Here is a 19214-nt window from a genome sequence, read left to right as displayed (position 1 = left end):
TTAAGGTCATATCCAGGATCAAAAGGACGATGAAAAAGACGATGAAGAAGAAGGCGAAAAAAAAACAGTAGATGAAGATGATTCAACAGTCTGAAGTTTGAAAATAATTCCACGATGATCGGCGTAATTATCAGAAAACCAAGCAAAATAATTGTTGTCTGAGAATTTGTTCATGAGAAAAAGCATTTTTTGGCAACATTTACACCCAGCCGAGGAAAAAGGTGGGTCTATCCATCTGCGCATACCGTCACGATTCAATGGAAATCTCGGGTAAACAAAACTGGAAAACGTTGCCAAAATTCTACAATTTATCGTACCGTGGCATTAACGGAGGATGCGGAACATTGAAAACCAATCTCGGTTATTTACAGTTTCTGTGATTTAATAGAGATTAAGTTTGATACAAGGCCATCATATTGGAGCACTAAGAGAGCACAATATTTACTATATTAACTAGTTGAACCTATCCAGTATTACCGGGAGTGTTTTTTTTTTACTTTTTAAAAAATTATTTTAATGACAAATGAAGCCTTCTTTAGCCTCGGTTGGCAATCACCTCAAGATAGCGTTTCGATAAAACACTCGTCTCCAGCATCCACTGAATTGGCGTCGTGTAGGGTATCCGGCCTATAAACATCTTGCTTCAATTTGACTTCCAAAGAAACTTTACCAGAGATAAGTTTGAAAGTCAATTTTCTAAAAGCCGTCCAACATATGCCAATATGTAAAACAGGCATTAAACCGAATATTATGATAATGATATTTTTTACAAACTATTTTTGTTCTAAATACAGGAAAGTTAGCTTGTATTGACGAATACAGAGTTATGTAACGTGTCGCTATTAAGATGACGTTTGTATGAAAATAATTCTGACCTTGTCAAATTATTATTATTATTTTGGAAGGAGTTTAATTGAACTGCATTTTATTTTTAACAACATGCTGCAACGATCAAAAAAAAAAATCTGACGGACCATAGTAATTTTATAAGAAGAAAACAATCGATGACAAAAATTGAAAACGGTATAGACTTTACTTTATATATTAGATATTTTTAAGACAAATTCGCAAACTAAAAAAAAAATTGAAAGTGAATGAAAAATCAAATTTGAATTATTTTTCTCAAAATATAACCTTATATAGATCATGAATATTTAATTATCGGGTTATTTTTCAATAAAACAGTTTCTTTTCGACTTGCATCTTTCCGATGTATGCCGAGGAAATAAATTTTAAGGGGTCATAATAGGGGTCAAAGTTTTTAAAAAAATGACCACTTTTTTTTTTTTGGGGGGGGGGCTCAACATACATCTCGAAATACCCGGGCAACGCCGGGCACCCATGCTAGTATATATATATAATGCTAACATTTCTTGGAAGGAGAAGAATGATTTAAGATAAAATACATTGCCTGTACTGTGATTTAACTCACACACTTCAGGTTAGAATATTCTTGTACTCCATAATCCTCTCACTACTTCACGTCTCATTTCTCTCCTCCCCCATCTAATACATTCAGTGTCCCCCAAAAAATGATCCAAGGAAGACTTTAGATATTATGCAAAAATTAAGGATTATGATATAATAAAGACCCTCAGGTGATAGGCAATAGCCACGACCCTGTTCCGAATGGAAGAGATAATGGAACGAAATTGATACTACACTTTGATCCTAGCTAAATGATCAGCTTACTAAAGCAGTTCTTAGTTCTTTTCGATTTTTGTTCTTTATAACCCTTCCACTTTTTATCAGAAACTAAGACTTCGATCTGGCTGAAATTTTCTATTGACCTTTGTTATAAGGTACAGCGAACTGCACATTATGGTATCCCTTTGATGCACAGTTAGAATAATATGGATTAGTCATCATAATATCACATTTACTCTAGAGGTTTTCTGGGAAACTAATGGAACGATCTGGCTGAAATCTTCTATGGACCTTTTTATGACAATGTGCATCAAACTAAGTATTATGGTATCTGTTCAATTCACAGTCGTGGATTAATATTTAATACAAAAATGAGCACGTTTAACCATATTCAACCTATCAATCTATCTGTGTATATATCTATAAAAGTAAGCGTGTGTGCGTGTGTGTGTATATTTCCCTGCGCAATAACTGTCAATTTTAAGTCTACAGACTCGAAATTTGATACACAGGATACTGAGATTTGGGAAAATCTTTGTGATCAGTTTTCGGCCAGAAATTTGGCTGTTAAGGATTAAAAGTTCAACGATTTGACCTTTGAGAACTCTACTAAACTCCTCCGACAATTTTCGGTCTAAACTCTTGAAATTTTAGATATAGATTCATTGGACATGGATCTAACTTAATAACTTGATTTGAGCCCAAAACAATAAATGTTAAGGGGTCATAATAGGGGTCAAATTAAAACAATTGACCGCTTTTTTTTTTTTTTTTTTTGCTCAACATACACCTCCAAACACCCGGGCAATGCCGGCTGAAATGCTAGTTTGGCATAAAGCACTCATTCTAAGTCAATGGGCTAAAAGCTCTAGTTCATTTCTAATGTTGTATTCATTGTAATAAGATATTTAAAAGCATTAAATTGCATTTAAAGTAAAAAGTTAAACTGAATTTTCAGTAGCATGATTTGTGCTCTGACTTTCAAAGATATTGTGAGAGTTGAGAAATTCACTTTGCAGGTAAAGTGAAGTTTTTGTTTTGTATTAACGATAAGTCAGATTATCAAGAGGGATTAACACTAAGCACTTTGTTATCTGAGAAATTTGTTGCTCAGAAAGTTTGACCTAGTTCTAGAATCCTTATTCTCCTGGGCAGTACTTCTTTCATTACATAAAAGCAGAAACAGCCTAGTCGAATAGGTCAATCATTTTTCATGATTAGTCCTTACCATTGTAAAGCATATAACCTCATGTTAAACTGTCCTTCATAGTAAAGGTGACGAAATAGGACGAATTAGTTTAACATTAAAAAAAGATTTCATGAACAGGTTTGCAAAATCACACATAAACAGAAATATACACGTGTTAAACTGTCATCAGCTGCTGCAGGACTGCATTTCTTTTTTAACCCCAATCAATGCATATTGCCACGTGGACATAAGGGGCTGCTATGTAGATAGTGTCTAACAGAGATCTGTGGGAAGTTGAGCAGTGAGATATATATATATATTTTTTATTTTACAAGGTGGTCACCACTTATCAAGGCCCGGAAGCCACTCGGGGATAAGGGTTATTGCGTGTACAGTACGTTAGTGTTGGAGATTTGATAAAGTATCTTAAGGGGGTGGTTCATCAGGAATTTGTTTATGTTGGACTTGAAGACATCCAAGTTATAGTCAGGTGGGAAACAGGCAAACAGAACAGAGTTCCACAGGCGTGCACTTCTAAGAAAGAAGCTTTGTTCATGGAATATACGGTTTGGTTTTGGCACAGATAAAGAGTGGGGAAAATTTTTGACAGTGGTTTCAGCTCGACGGGTGTTTTTCGTGAAAGATTGGTGAGGGGGTACCAGGGATTTGAGCTCAGACGAACACTTGCCATGGAAATAACGATAAAACAAAGATAGGCTCGCAATGTCTCTCCTGTGGAAGAGAGGTTGCAGGGAAGAGAAAATGGCATCCCCAACTAAGCCACAAAGCCTATTTTGTACTCTGTCAAGGCAAGATAGGCTGCTTTTAGCAGCTCCTGCCCAGATGTGGTAACAGTACTCCATCCTTGGACGTACTTGGCTTTTATATAGATAGAGAATTGCATCAGCAGTGAGATATCTTCTGGAGCAGTAGAAGGATCCTACCATTTTTCAAGCGACCTTGGCAATAGACTTGATATATGTGTCCCATTTCAGGTCAGGAGTAAAGGTCAAACCCAGAAGCTTATCAAAACATGGAGCTTCCCTAGTCGAGAGCCATCCATTTCAATTGATGCCAGATGGGTATCAGAGCGTTGATGATGTAAAGATAGGAGCTTGGTTTTAGATGCATTAAAAGTAACCAGCTACCTCTTCACTCACTGTACCATGCGCTTGAGATCAGAGGAGAGAGAATCAGAGTGAACTTTGTCATTTATGGCCTTTGATGTGTTTCATAGATGATCGTGTCATCAGCATAGATATCAATGAATGATTTAAGTATGTGTTTTGGGAGATCATTGATGTATATCAGGAAGAGCGTTGGGCCCAGGATGGACTCCTGAGGGACTCCAGCATTAATACTTTGGGCCTCTGATTTCTGCCCATCAACCACTACTATTATGAGCCTCTCAGAGAGAAATGATTTAATGATTGAGAAAACATTTCCAGCTATACCGTAGCTGGAAATCTTGTGAAGTAGGTCCTTATGCCATACCTTATCAAAGACCTTTGATATGTCAAGAGCAATTGCCCTAGAGAGGAAGCCTTCGTCAAGAGATTCACTAATCCTATGAGATATAACCGTTAACACATCTGCTGTAGATCTGGCAGAACGGAAACCATATTGCACGTCACTAAGAAGGTTATTTCTGCTGAGGTGGTTGACTACTTCTCAATTTAATATGGATTCCAGCAACTTACTCATGACCGACAGGAGACTTATTGGTCTGTACTGAGAGGGTTAGTTGGTTGTTCTTGTTTTACGGCATATCAACCCTTTTCCGGTTATTTAATGCCGAATCCAAAGATTTTGAAGAAAGATTTTTTAATAGAATATATTTGTTGTTTTCAAGTCGGTTTCTATTTAACCCATAGTTGGGACCCTAACAGGTACTACCACTCCGGGTCAGAGTGGACCTGGGAGCAATGGCAATTAAAGGGTGGCTCCACACTCCCCAAAACCTGCAAGCTGGGGCCTCACCATCAGATGTAGTTTAAGGTCGTACTGAGAGGGAGATGACTTATCACCTGAATTCTTAAATAAAGGGCATACTGATGAGGTTTTCCAGGGAGTCGGAAAGCACTTCTCCTTAAGGCAACGCTTAAACAGTTTTGTAAGTATGGTTGAAGCTTTTTGAGCACTATAATTGGAATGCCACTAAACCTAAGTCCACGTAGCAGCAACCTTCGCCTTCCCTCCTTCAAAACATCTCTTAACTCTACTACTAAATCTAATTTCAAATGGTATTTCAAGAGTCATCACCTCTTTTCGATTGACAAGCCTTAATTTAAACCTTTGCCACTTCTGATTTGGCGATGGATGCAACGGCAAAGACATCACGTTTTTATTCATCACATTCTTTTCCTCCATCTTGGTACGGGTTTGAGCCTGCCTGCCTACTACCATTTTTTTTTTTTTTTTTTTTGCTCAACACACACCTCCAGGCAACGCCAGGCACTCAGGCTAGTCTAATATATAAATGGCAAAATGGACGCGAGCGTTTATGTATGTCCATGAAAGGCTTTTTGCATCAGACTTCTCGCTTCGGTTAGATTCCGCAAGAAGTTTTCGCATACTTACTAGATCGTGATATCTCGCATTCACAAACGGACATTGTCTTTATCTTTTTTTTTTTATAGAGTTAAACAAAATTCCCACCGTACAGTGATCTTCAGTGTTTGTATAAATAAAGCAAAACTATTGGAACGCAACCGCCTGGTCTTTGGGCCAGGTAGTATTTGTTCTGTAATTGATCCTTGGTCAATGTAGGAGAACCATTTCATACTGAAACAATTACTATTTATTTGGATATTGCTAGTGCCCGCCTTTTTGGGGAGTTTGTTTCCCCCCCCCCCTCCCCACATTAAACTAATTTGCTTTCGTGTGAGGTTTAAAAGCAACGCCATATCTGCACATCATCTTTGTATTTTTGATTGACTACAATAAATTTAAACGCTTTGGACTTCCAGTTGCGCCATGGAGTAGCGGTAAGACGTGAGATTTTCTTTCACTTTCTTTTCCGCCTTCGTGTCATGGGTTCGAGCCTGCGTGCATACTACCATTTTTTTTTTTTTTTTTTTTTTTGCTCAACACACACCCACAAGCACCCAGGCAACGCTGGTCACCCTGGCTAGTTATTTATAAAACGAAGAAACAAGAGCAGAGGAAGACGACGCACAAAAATCAAACAGTTTAAACAAATTTGCAATGAATAAAGAGGGCACCAACAATGGCCTCATGAGAAAGACAAAGAACAGGGAAGAATGGAGAGCCATGATCGTTGATGTCATCTGAAAGACCAGACCAGATACTTGAAAAATTTATAACATCTTAATTCATTGACAATCTTCTCTCTGATTGCATTCGTACGAGCAAATTAATATGCTGTGTTTTTATATTAAACAAATTGCCGTTTATAGATTTGTGTAATGATTAGAAAAATTACAAGACAACAAAATATAAGAACATAAAAAAAGATTTTAAAAATGGAAGGTGGTAGCATGGGTCTTAGAGTCATTAGGATATGGAAATGTAAAAGGGTTGTTCCAAAAGGAACACCTATATATTTTTTTTATTCCACCCGAATGAATCAGAGAGGATTAAAAATTACACTGTTATGATAACCGAACTTATGCATTCATGACCCGAAAGTTTAATCTCTGTTGCAGATATTGACAGTATTATGGATATGCGTCAGAAGCAGAAATGCGTTATTGAATTTCTCTATGCAGACAAAACTGAACCGATCAACACTTACCAGCGCCTATTAAACGTTTATGAAATCGATGCATTTGACATCAGCACAATTAAGAGATAGGTTTGTTGATTTCAGAGTGGCGACAGATGCGAATAACAAAGTATGCTTTGAATGCCCATCCATAACCACCACCGTCACATTATGCATTGAGAATTCTGGTGACTGTAGAAAAATAAATTCTGGAGCACAAAATGTTGCTCGTTTTAATGGTACCACTCGTGTCTCTGTAGCTCTTTAACTTTTTTAATAATAAAAAAAAAATAAAAAAATAGGATGAGTTACTTTTCGAACAACCCTCGTATATATCAGCTCCGAGATGAGATTGAAATTAAATGCCTTAAGAAAATCACAATCAGCAAACACCTTATAGAGATAACAATGTGTAATATATACATATAGACAAAGAGTAATATATTGAGAAAGATAGATTTTATAAGGCAATGCAAAAAAACAAAAAAAAAAAAACATGCATGCGCTTGAAATAAGGAAAGAGATGAGAGAAACAAATGAAAAGACAATATAGTGTTTTAGTATTTGAAGATAATTTTCTTTTTATTTCATACTAGCCTGGGAGCCCAGCGTTGCCCGGGTGTTTGGAGGTGTATGTTGAGCAAAAAAAAAAGAAGAAAAAAAAGAAAAGCGGTCGATTTTGTTTATAACTTTGACCTTTGACCCTTAACATTTATTGTTTTGAGCTGAAATCAAGTTATTAAGTTATATCCATGTCCAAGGAACCTATATCTAAAATTTCAAGTGTTTAGACCAAAAATTGTCGGATGAGTTTGGTAGAGTTCTCAAAGGTCAAATCGTTGAACTTTGACCCCTTCACAGCTAAATTTCTGGCCGAAAACGGATTGCAAAGATTTTCCCAAATCTCAGTACCCTGTATATCAAATTTCGAGTCTGTAGACTTAAAATTGCCAGAGTTATTGCGTAGGGAAATGTACACAGACATTTTCATATATATATATATATATATATTTATGATATGTCAAGGATAATACCTTCTTTTAAAAGTAGTAGGCAAGTTTGTTAGTCAGAAGTAGATTTTGCATTAGTGTTAAGCATTTTACATGTCCTTTAATGGAATATGCTCTGATAAACTTGTAACCCTTGTGCCCCTTCAAAGTACGTATTCCTGACTAACACAAACAGCAAAATCCCACCCATTTACTGTTGAGATCTCTAGATGCCGGAAAGCCTTCTACTGTAATAGTTTCTTCCCTTAGACTGGAGTTTCTTCTGGAATTCTTTCCCAATTTCCTGCTTCACTGACTGTACTAAACTTCAAAAGTTTAAATGTAATGTGCACAGACATCTCACTGCTCAACTTCCCAAAGCCCCCTGTTAAATACGATTCTACACAGCAGCCTCCTACGTCCAATTAGCAATATGCATTGTTTGAGGTGAAATAAAAAAAAAAGTGTCGCCTTGCAGCTGGTATCGGACATGAAGAAATACGAGCAATGGAAATTTTCAAACATATAAGAAACAATAAAAGTTTCAAACACTGTTTGATGCATTGTGTCACGCAAGGAATGTTTCAGATTAAAACATATGTTTGATCTAGATGTGTTTTTCTTTAGTACTAGCAATTCAGCCCAGCTTTGCTTGGGCCCTATGTACTGTTCATAACTATGTGCATACACACACACACACACACACACACACACACACACATGTATTTATATGGTACTATCACTTCCTAGGGAGAGTTAGTTGGTTGAGGAACCTCCTGGGAATGCAACCAGCTCCCCGGGTGTTAGACACGATATCCAGCGATAGGCACATGGAAACAGCAACACAACGGGTCGATATGTCGTCAGCTATAACCAGTTGGCATGGGTCGCTTCTTGTCTTCATTGCGTCGTTACAGGCATCTTCTTTCCATCGTTGGCATTAATGGCATGCTGGAATTTAACGCTGGTTCAAAAATAGCGAACAAATGCATTTTTATAAAAAATATAATTTATTTAAGATTTAACAATGAGGAGCATATTTTTATAAAGACCAGTTGAAACAAGACGCATGCTATGTCGCGTCCGCTGGCCCCAGAATGCAAGCTTCAACTTTTTTTTAAAACAATAGAATTATGTTTAATTCTTTCTTTCAATGAAGAAAGAGAGAGAATGGGAATGAAAGAGAGAAATGGAGAGAGAGAGAGAACAACATAAAAAGAGAGAACATATATTCATACAATTTGAACATTGTTTTATTTTCGAATGTCTCGTTGACGAGTTCTCCAGGTTTGACCTTTCAAATTCTAAGGTCTTATATCGTTTTGCTTTTGTTCAATATTATAAACAAACTGTCATTCTTGGCTTGAGTCATACTAGAACATTTTCAAAATCACAAGCACCTGCTTAACACATTTGCATCTCACAAGTACAGTCGAGTTAGGCACAAGGTTCATTAATGTAGAAGCCCCCAGCTCCCTCAAAAGGGGCTACGTCATTGTGCCACATATATATTAAAAAGTTTGACGCATGTCCAGGTAACCTACATGTAAAATTTCAAGTATTTAGACCCAAAATTGGCGAAGAAATTTGGTAGAATCTGCAAAGGTCAACTCTTTCAACGTTGACCTTTTGGCAGCCAAATTTTCGCCCCAAAACTGATTAAAAAGCTTGCTGCATGTCTGAATACCCTTTATGTAAAATTTCAAATGTTTAAACTCAAAATTTGCTGAATAGTTTGCTAGGGACCGCAAAGGTAAAATCTTTTGAACTTTGACCCCTTGGTAGTCAAATTTTCGGCCCCTCCAAAAAAAACAAAAAAAACAAAAACGATTAAAAAGCTTGCCCTATGTCTGAATACACTTTATGTAAAATTTCATGACTTTGACCCCAATTTTTACCCCTTAACATTTATTATTTTGGGCTCAAATTAAGTTAAGTTTGATCAATGTCCGAGGAACCTACAATTTCAAGTGTTTAGACCCAAAATTAGCAGAGGAATTTGGTAGGGTTTTCAAAGGTGAAATCACTGAACTTTGACCTCTTGACAGCCAAATTTCTGTCCAAAAACCAATTAAAAAGATTTTCCCAAATCTCAATAATCCTTATGTCAAAATCTCGAGTCTATAGACTGAAAATTGACAGAGTAGTTTGGTAGGGACACACAGACAATTCCACTTTTATAGATATACAGATTTATTGAACAGTCGATGTCTGGAATGCCAGTCCAGATTATAAAACCTATTAGAGTTTAATGCAGGAAAAACAAAACAAAACAATAGGAGAGAGTTACATATGGAGATTTGAGTGACATCTAAGAGTTAGAGGTGATCTCTGAGCGGAAATTGGCAAAACTATCTAACTTCTGAACAGAAAATTTTCTGGTCTTTTTTTGACAACACTTATACAGAGAAGACGTGTCCAGGTGCCATCCTCATGAGGGAGGGTGTATACAATATAACTAAGGAGTTGCAAAACTGACCTGTGCATGAAGGTCTTATTGTGAGAAGACCGGTGCATTCTCTCGGCCTGGGAAGTTTTAATTCAGTGACACAGAGAACCGTTACGATAGGAGACTGCCAGGTTGCAATAGATGACCAGTACTTCTTTTGGCACCACATCCTGCTCAAAGCGCCCCAACGACACTTACTACCACCACCTGCACAATCCTTGGATCTCAGGTGAACTCTTCCGCTTGTTCTGCTGGAAGTCAGGCTTCGCATGCAGTAGGGCTAACCTGGCCCGATTTTAACTGACTGAGGGTTTGAGACGCATTGGCTACCCTCACCTGGTTTAGCAAGCTCGCCAAAGTCAGTACCCAGGGTGTGGCCACTGTTGCATACTACAGCTACGAGGAGCCACAGGTGAGAGCTGAGTATCGGGTGAGGTCCAGTGGCAAACGAGCTGCCTTAAGAAAAGGATATGGTAAGCTCTCCCCCTACCAAAGATACTAACCACTCCCTGAACATCCCATCCCATACATCCTAGGTGTAGCGAAACAAGCTAGTTATCTGTCTGTTTCACGCGCATGCAAGTAATATGTCTGACTTCTTTTCTGTGATTTTAAATAAACCTTTTTATCAGCAGATAATTTAAAACTGAAAAAAAAAATGCAAGGTTTATGTGTGTTTCATTATGTTTTCACGTATCGATGAATATTTTTTTCTTGATGAGCCAACATTATCCAAGATACTAAATCGGAAATAAACGACCAATCAACAGTATTCACTCTAATGACCATTTATTATTTCAAAAGAAATATGATTAAAATCATTTTTTCTGAAATTCTCAGCATAAAATACGCGTCTCAAACAAGACTTAAAAATTTTATTTTTTCCTTTCTCTTTCTCCACGAGAGTTAATATTACCAACCAAACGAAGAGAAAAAAAAACAAGTCTTCTTTGAAAAAAAATATTTTAGTCCTTTAATAAAAAAATTTATAACGTTATTTGGTTTCCTAATATTTTCAAATTAACCTTACGAAACAATGTTTTAAAAGATGTGACTAAACTTCTATTTAAATATATTCAAAATGAATAAAGTTAATTTTATAGACGATCCCATCCTCATGTAGTTAACGAATGGTAAGTGATTGAAAAGAAAAGTTCGCATAATGAAGAGACGAAACATATCGATATATGATAATGAAAGAATGTAGATTCATTTACATAAAAATACATGAAAAAGATAGATAGTAAGAGTTCATTGAGAAGAGAGTAACGTTACTTGCGGTTAGTATGTGATGATAGGCTGACGGGTTAGTCAGGGGAGCTGGTTGGCATGGCCAGCCAACCAGGAGTGCGATATCGTCACATCTTGACTTGTCGAGAGTTCAGCGGAAAAAGAGATAGAAATGTACAGAACAGGAAGTGACGTATGACTTACCCTCTGGTGGTCAGGCATGTGTCACCAGAGTTAAAGGGCGATAATCGATTTTTAGCTTAGGAGTACCTTTGTGTGTGTGTGTGTGTGTGTGTGTGTGTGTGTGTGTGTCCGTTGGCTGGGAATTTCAATTCTCACATGACAATATATAAGTAATGATCTATAGTGATCAGTATTAATGTTATACATCTGAGAGAAAAAAAAAGTTCAAAGCTCCTAAAATTCATTCTAGAATTGTCCGTAAGACTTTGAATGGATAAAGCACTATGTAAAATTCATTTGTATTAATACTCTTCTGAATAGTGAAGGTTCAATCCTTAGTGTGGGCGATATTAAGAATACAATCGCAAGTTACTTAAGACTTCTTGGACGGGACGAGAGCATGCTACTCCGTGAATTAAAAAAAAAATTCCGTGCAGCTTCCAGAGTTCAGCAACATACACCTGAGGAAGGTCGAAGGTTAAATTGGCCAGAACGTTGTAAAAAAAATAAATAAATAAAAAATAACAGTCGTCCGAATCATCCAAATCATATATTCTTATTAACAGTAAATTACACAAACTGATGTGAAAGTCATCATGGAATTTCCATGAGCTTTTCCTAGTAAAGTAATAATATAATAACAGTATATAACTTGTAACCTGTTAATAACGTTGGCACATAGCGCATTAGTGGATACGTTTGAGTCTTTAATCGATTGTGACGATAAACAGATGTTTGTGAAGTATATTCAGAGAGTTAAAGTTTTCTTTTTAACACAAGATGTTTGATGACGTCATTCTGACCAGTAAAAACAAACAAACAAACAAACAAACAAAAAGACAGGAAGTAAATTCAGAATTTTTATACTAAACTCTTGCAGTGCTGATTTTAATCTGATCAAAAACCTGTGAAATATTATAGGATGTTCGTCTGTCGCAACGACGAGAATCATCTTATCCTTTAGTGATAATGGAGGGGACACATGCTGAATTATAAAGCAAAGGTTACACAATATCTAACCAATCCTCTCTCTCTAGTCGGCCCTGCTTTCTTCCAGTGGCAAGGAAAAATCCAGGACAACTTGAAACAATGCTGAGATAAGCAGAGAGTCCATACAGCATCTGGTATTCGCAAATGGTCACCCATTACCAGACTCAAGATGCTTAAAGTAGAGATCGTGTCTCGCTAAATGTACTGGTCTATATCACCCGACTGAGTTAGCATCGGGAAGGGCATTCAGCCAATGAAAATATTGGCTCAACTAGGGAACTGACTTTCAAAGAAAATATGTCACGTTTCAGTTTAAATGTAGTTTAAATAATAACCTGGCCAGGGATAGGTTAGTTTCGAATTTCTAAAAGCTGCTCAATACATGCCAACATATAAAACGAACGTTAAACCAAATGATGAAGGTGGTAGCCAAAAAAAAAAAATGTTTGCGATATGTCTGAAAGAATTCAGGCAATTTCTGGTCAACCATAATCTGTGCAAAAAAATAAAAAAAAATAAATAAAAAAAAGAAAAGAACGAAAAATTTTATCAGCAGAAGATTCCATAGTTGAGACAACAGAAAAAAAATGTTGCTGTTTCTCGCCGGCTGTAATAGATGAGATGCTGTCAACTAAGAACCATTTTTTTTCTTTGGAACAGTCAGAAACAAATGAAACAAGTCCTCTAAGAGTGCAAACCTTCGCTAACAACCCCCCCCCAACCGAATCTAAATGTATTATGAAACTTACTGGTGTGGCTTACAATGATAGATTTCTTTATGTGAATGCTGAAGCTTATTTTTTTCTTTTTTTTTTTTTGGAGAAATAAATTTGTTTTGGATGTTAAATTTTACGGCATATCAACCCTTTTTCAGGGTCACTTAATGCCGTATCCAGTAATTTTAGCAAGTTAATTCATAGTGTTTGGTTTGATTATTTCGTAGAAAAATATTGGTTTTGTTTTTGACTGCAGAACATGATTGAGTTTTGCAAAAGAAAAGGAAAAATAAAACAATGACATCAATGTTTGGCGTATTTTTGGTCAGGAAGCTAATATCGCCAGACAACCTGATCTGATTACCAAGGTTCGAAATTCTAAACCTCCAGACTATTTTACTTGCATAAGTAGATAGAACCTTCTCCTAAATGTGTTAACGAACGCTAAGAAATACTTCTAACGGAATACGAACCTGCCAGGTTTGACCCACACTGGAATCAGCGAACAATTTCCAATCAAGGAACCATTTTGCATCAGAAGATTATTAAAAAGTAAAAACAAAACAAAAACACATTTGCACTAAATATTGTGCAGCCTGAAATCGTTTGTAAGAATACTGACAATTTCAATAAAAGTCCATCGGCAAATCTGCAAACAAAATCATTGTAAGATATAAAAGCAAAGATGTTTGATGTTCAAACAATATATTACCTTGTATTAAGAGAAACTCATTTTGCTAATTAAGTTTAAATCAGATTTCTTATGTAATTAGACGCGATATATGCACATATACAAAAACAAAACAATTTTTTGGAGAGTGTGCAAAAGAGTGAGAAAGCAAAAGAGAATACAAGCGAGAGAATGTGATTGTTTATGAGAAAAAGAGCATGTGTACGCGTTAGAGAAAGAAAATATGAGAGAAGCTGCCAACAAGCGAGAAAGGAAAGACGCGAGAAAGGAAAGACGCGAAAAAGGAAAGACGCGAAAAAGGAAAGACGCGAAAAAGGAAAGACGCGAAAAAGGAAAGACGCGAAAAAGGAAAGACGCGAAAAAGGAAAGACGCGAAAAAGGAAAGACGCGAAAAAGGAAAGACGCGAAAAAGGAAAGACGCGAAAAAGGAAAGACGCGAAAAAGGAAAGACGCGAAAAAGGAAAGACGCGAAAAAGGAAAGACGCGAAAAAGGAAAGACGCGAAAAAGGAAAGACGCGAAAAAGGAAAGACGCGAAAAAGGAAAGACGCGAAAAAGGAAAGACGCGAAAAAGGAAAGACGCGAAAAAGGAAAGACGCGAAAAAGGAAAGTCGCGAAAAAGGAAAGTCGCGAAAAAGGAAAGTCGCGAAAAAGGAAAGTCGCGAGAAAGGAAAGTCGCGAGAAAGGAAAGACGCGAGAAAGGAAAGACGCGAGAAAGGAAAGACGCGAGAAAGGAAAGACGCGAGAAAGGAAAGACGCGAGAAAGGAAAGACGCGAGAAAGGAAAGACGCGAGAAAGGAAAGACGCGAGAAAGGAAAGACGCGAAAAAGGAAAGACGCGAGAAAGGAAAGACGCGAAAAAGGAAAGACGCGAAAAAGGAAAGACGCGAAAAAGGAAAGACGCGAAAAAGGAAAGACGCGAGAAAGGAAAGACGCGAGAAAGGAAAGACGCGAGAAAGGAAAGACGCGAGAAAGGAAAGACGCGAGAAAGGAAAGACGCGAGAAAGGAAAGACGCGAGAAAGGAAAGACGCGAGAAAGGAAAGACGCGAGAAAGGAAAGACGCGAGAAAGGAAAGACGCGAGAAAGGAAAGACGCGAGAAAGGAAAGACGCGAGAAAGGAAATACGCGGGAAAGGAAAGACGCAAGAAAAAAAGACACGAAAAGAGATTTCGAAGAGAGAAAGAGTGCAAGAAAAAAAAAAGAATGCAACAAAGAACAAGAATGCGACAGGGAAAGGATACAAAAAGACGTTTTAATGTCTAAAAATGTAAACACGGTCATTTTTAATGATGACCCAAATAGTAAAAAAAAGGACAATTCATGGCAAAAAAACAAAAAACAAACTTGTTCATCCTTTGAGATGCTCGTTTGTTTAAGGCTAAACAATATTGTTGAAATTTTACTCATGAAACTTTTCAAGAGCTTTTTGTTTCATTAACAATAAATAATCATTAGACCTGTTTAAATTACGCAGTACTCCCATCTTTTAATCTGCACATGAAATGTTTCTTTTTTTTCACTCATTGTCAACTTAATGTTGAAATTTTATTCAGTAAACAACAACAAAAAATGCAGCTCTCAGCAAATAAATACACACAAAAAATTGGAAATTTGAATGTAATAATAAAACATACAACGTTTTGAACGCTTTAAATACTAGGTGCCTAAAAATATTTTCATCCTCAAAGTGTTATCTCTGTCTACAATAAGTAATCCGTGCCGTAAATAAAGTGATTTAAGTTACTTTTTATAAAAAAAGTAATCGGTTTGAAGAAAGAAACTATTAGAGTAAAAACTGAGAACATCTTCAGTAAAGGAGTGGAATTTAAGAGCTAGCTTGGTGAGTCGAGGGTATTTTAGTTTGGGGCAGGGGTGCACACATTTGTTCAGCGTGAGAGCTACTGATGGCATGACTAAGTCTAAATAATCTACCACTTACTAAAAAGGCAAAACATTTATGAATATATTGTAAATTATTTTATAGATGCAGTAAACGCAAGTGTACGTTGCATTATTGCATCAATCCATATTGCACATTACAACTTTGCACATTTTTTATTATTACATTACTCTGATGACTTGCATTACATGGAATCAGTAAGGGATGTATAGTCTGGACAGTAGCTGCTAATAGCCAGCCTCAAGCAGACTTATAGATGCTCATCAGTCATAGTGGAGCGGCATTTGGGCTTAATGATCTTCATGTGGGAAAAGGGCTGACTCGCATAAATAATAACGCAGTTAAGAAGTTAGCGCATTTACTGATGTTGTGGCCCGCTATAAATTCCATAATTGTCCATGAGTTCTGCATCAGATGAATGTCGGCTTGAAGTGTCAGAATCTCATCCCTCACTCCAGAAGAGTTCAGGTTGCAATTTTCGATGCGAATGAAACAACATCAGTATCTTCTTGTAAAGGGCAGCACATGAATGTGGCGATTAGCTCGAGTAAAGCAAAGTCTTTTAAGTGTTTGTCGAACTCGGACAATTGCCAATTTGTTTTATCTAACGTGTACTCTCAAGCTGCGCACATGCTCTTGTGTCTACAGCTCTGCCGCAAGGTTCAGAAAGTTCGCCAGCAATAACATTTTTTTTTTTGGCAATACCATGCGATCTACCCACAAAGTTTCTGTGATTGACTAGTCGATCACGATCAACTTAATGGGCATCTCTGGTTTAGGGGGTAAAAGTTCCGAATGCATGTATTACCGTCGGGTTAATAAAACTTACTTTCATATCATCTGGAAACTCTTTTGCCAAGAATGCCGCGACCGCTAAAAGAAGTATGATAAAATGGTCAACTGTCTGGAAGACCAGTCTTTACTGACCAGAAAAAAGATCGGATGACATGGTATAAGCAGTGTGAAATCATACAAAAATGTCCCCTAACTTCAAGCCCAAGCCAGAATATTCGGTTCGAAATTTGCCTACATGAAAATTTGAATATATTTTGCTTCTCTAAAAGTATAATTCAGTATCTTATTGCCTGTATAATTCAGTATCTTATTGCCTGTATAATTCAGTATCTTATTGTCTGTATAATTCAGTATCTTATTGTCTGTATAATTCAGTATCTTATTGTCTGTATAATTCAGTATCTTATTGCCAGTATAATTCAGTATCTTATTGTCTATATAATTCAGTATCTTATTGTCTGTATGATTCAGTATCTTATTGTCTGTATAATTCAGTATCTTATTGTCTGTATAATTCAGTATCTTATTGTCTGTATAATTCAGTATCTTATTGTCTGTATGATTCAGTATCTTATTGTCTGTATAATTCAGTATCTTATTGCCTGTATAATTCAGTACCTTATTGCCTGTATAATTCAGTATCTTATTGCCTGTATAATTCAGTATCTTATTGCCTGTATAATTCAGTATCTTATTGCCTGTATAATTCAGTATCTTATTGTCTGTATAATTCAGTATCTTATTGTCTGTATAATTCAGTATCTTATTGTCTGTATAATTCAGTATCTTATTGTCTGTATAATTCAGTATCTTATTGTCTGTATGATTCAGTATCTTATTGTCTGTATGATTCAGTATCTTATTGCTAGTATAATTCAGTATCTTATTGCCAGTATAATTCCGTATCTTATTGTCTGTATAATTCAGTATCTTATTGTCTGTATAATTCAGTATCTTATTGTCTGTATAATTCAGTATCTTATTGTCTGTATAATTCAGTATCTTATTGTCTGTATGATTCAGTATCTTATTGTCTGTATGATTCAGTATCTTATTGTCTGTATGATTCAGTATCTTATTGCTAGTATAATTCAGTTTCTTATTGCCAGTATAATTCAGTATCTTATTGCCAGTATAATTCCGTATCTTATTGTCTGTATAATTCAGTATCTTATTGTCTGTATAATTCAGTATCTTATTGTCTGTATAATTCAGTATCTTATTGTCTGTATAATTCAGTATCATATTGTCTGTATAATTCAGTATGTTATTGCCAGTAAAATTCAGTATCTTATTGTCTGTATAATTCAGTATCTTATTGTCTGTATAATTCAGTATCTTATTGTCTGTATAATTCAGTATCTTATTGTCTGTATAATTCAGTATCTTATTGTCTGTTTAATTCAGTATCTTATTGTCTGTTTAATTCAGTATCGTTTTGCCAGTATAATTCAGTATCTTATCGTCTGTATAATTCAGTATCTTATCGTCTGTATAATTCAGTATGTTATTGCCAGTATAATTCAGTATCTTATCGTCTGTATAATTCAGTATCTTATCGTCTGTATAATTCAGTATCTTATTGTCTGTATAATTCAGTATCTTATTGTCTGTATAATTCAGTATCTTATTGTCTGTATAATTCAGTATCTTATTGTCTGTATAATTCAGTATCTTATTGTCTGTATAATTCAGTATCTTATTGTCTGTATAATTCAGTATCTTATTGTCTGTATAATTCAGTATCTTATTGTCTGTATAATTCAGTATCTTATTGTCTGTATAATTCAGTATCTTATTGTCTGTATAATTCAGTATCTTATTGTCTGTATAATTCAGTATCTTATTGTCTGTATAATTCAGTATCTTATTGTCTGTATAATTCAGTATCTTATTGTCTGTATAATTCAGTATCTTATTGTCTGTATGATTCAGTATCTTATTGTCTGTATGATTCAGTATCTTATTGTCTATATGATTCAGTATCTTATTGTCTGTATGATTCAGTATCTTATTGTCTGTATGATTCAGTATCTTATTGTCTGTATGATTCAGTATCTTATTGTCTGTATGATTCAGTATCTTATTGTCTGTATGATTCAGTATCTTATTGCCAGTATGATTCAGTATCTTATTGTCTGTATTATTCAGTATCTTATTGTCTGTATGATTCAGTATCTTATTGCCTGTATAATTCAGTATCTTATTGTCTGTATAATTCAGTATCTTATTGCCAGTATAATTCCGTATCTTATTGCCAGTATAATTCACTATCTTATTGTCTGTATAATTCAGTATCTTATTGTCTGTATAATGCAGTATCTTATTGCCAGTATATCTTATTGCCAGTATAATTCAGTATCTTATTGTCTGTATAATTCTGTATCTTATTGCCAGTATAATTCAGTATCTTATTTTCTGTATAATTCAGTATCTTATTGTCTGTATAATTCAGTATCTTATTGTCTGTATAATTCAGTATCTTATTGTCTGTATAATTCAGTATCTTATTGTCTGTATAATTCAGTATCTTATTGTCTGTATAATTCAGTATCTTATTGTCTGTTTAATTCAATATCGTTTTGCCAGTATAATTCAGTATCTTATCGTCTGTATAATTCAGTATCTTATCGTCTGTATAATTCAGTATGTTATTGCCAGTATAATTCAGTATCTTATTGTCTGTATAATTCAGTATCTTATCGTCTGT

General features: G+C 35.7%; 1 protein-coding gene across 17 annotated transcripts in view; it reads right to left on the bottom strand.

Annotated features, from left to right (window-relative positions):
- The window catches only part of LOC145248122 (disabled homolog 2-interacting protein-like), a 1344959-nt gene that overhangs the window by 1112069 nt on the left and 213676 nt on the right, over positions 1 to 19214 (bottom strand). The window lies entirely within an intron of this gene.

Source organism: Euprymna scolopes, chromosome 26, assembly GCF_053919585.1.
Source record: "Euprymna scolopes isolate OS-2025 chromosome 26, ASM5391958v1, whole genome shotgun sequence".
Taxonomy (NCBI): domain Eukaryota; kingdom Metazoa; phylum Mollusca; class Cephalopoda; order Sepiida; family Sepiolidae; genus Euprymna; species Euprymna scolopes.
This window is presented reverse-complemented; position numbering and strand designations above follow the sequence as displayed.